The 1,326-nt window shown below is 47.8% G+C and overlaps 1 protein-coding gene across 1 annotated transcript in view; it reads left to right on the forward strand.

The window, feature by feature from the left end:
* The window catches only part of LOC108801695 (integrin alpha-M-like), a 44,339-nt gene that overhangs the window by 1,100 nt on the left and 41,913 nt on the right, over window positions 1-1,326 (forward strand). The gene's annotated exons all lie outside the window — the stretch shown is intronic.

The raw sequence follows: 1,326 nt of genomic DNA on the forward strand, positions 1-1,326 counted from the left end.
CGGTGGGTGTTATTCTCAGTATCTGTCCTGTTCTCTGGGTGTAATTCTCGGTATCTGTCCTGTATGCTGGGTGTAATTCTCGGTATCTGTCCCGTACGCAGAGGGTGTAATTCTCGGTATCTGTCCTGTACACTGGGTGTAATTCTCGGTATATGTCCTGTAGGCAGAGGGTGTAATTCTCGGTATCTGTCCTGTACGCAGAGGGTGTAATTCTCGGTATCTGTCCTGTACGCAGAGGGTGTAATTCTCGGTATCTGTCCTGTATGCAAAGGGTGTAATTCTCGGTATCTGTCCTATACACAGAGGGTGTAATTCTCGGTATCTGTCCTGCACGCTGGGTGTAATTCTCAGTATCTGTCCTGTACTCTGGGTGTAATTCTCGGTATCTGTCCTGTATGCTGGGTGTAATTCTCGGTATCTGTCCCGTACGCAGAGGGTGTAATTCTCGGTATCTGTCCTGTACACTGGGTGTAATTCTCGGTATATGTCCTGTACGCAGAGGGTGTAATTCTCGGTATATGTCCTGTGTCCCGTACGCGGTGGGTGTAATTCTCGGTATCTGTCCTGTACTCTGGGTGTAATTCTCGGTATCTGTCCTGTATGCTGGGTGTAATTATCGGTATCTGTCCCGTACGCAGAGGGTGTAATTCTCGGTATCTGTCCTGCACACTGGGTGTAATTCTCGGTATCTGTCCTGTACTCTGGGTGTAATTCTTGGTATCTGTCCTGTATGCTGGGTGTAATTATCGGTATATGTCCTGTACGCAGAGGGTGTAATTCTCGGTATCTGTCCTGTACGCAGAGGGTGTAATTCTCTGTATCTGTCCTGTATTCTGGGTGTAATTCTCGGTATCTGTCCTGTATGCTGGGTGTAATTATCGGTATCTGTCCCGTACGCAGAGGGTGCAATTCTCGGTATCTGTCCTGTATTCTGGGTGTAATTCTCGGTATCTGTCCTGTATGCTGGGTGTAATTATCGGTATCTGTCCCGTACGCAGAGGGTGTAATTCTCGGTATCTGTCCTGCACACAGTGTTTGTCGGTTGGTTACGATCTCCAGACACAGGAAGTCAGTTGGGTAATTTCAGAAGTAATAGAAGTTTATTTCGAGGTTTCTCCGGACACGAAGGAGGAAACCGCCTGACTGCAGAATGCGTCTCCTCGCTCTTGCAGTAGGGCCCCCGGTCCCGGGGCCCCGGCTCTTCATCTCCAGGCACTTCTCTCTCTCTCTGTTGTGGGACAATTTGATTTTTAGAGTTTGAGGTGATTGGAGATCGTCAGTTGTCTATCTGGAACCTAAAACCTTCTAAAATAAAAGGAAAAATAC

Source organism: Nanorana parkeri, unplaced genomic scaffold, assembly GCF_000935625.1.
Source record: "Nanorana parkeri isolate BGI_ZX_2015 unplaced genomic scaffold, ASM93562v1 scaffold2446, whole genome shotgun sequence".
Lineage (NCBI taxonomy): Eukaryota > Metazoa > Chordata > Amphibia > Anura > Dicroglossidae > Nanorana > Nanorana parkeri.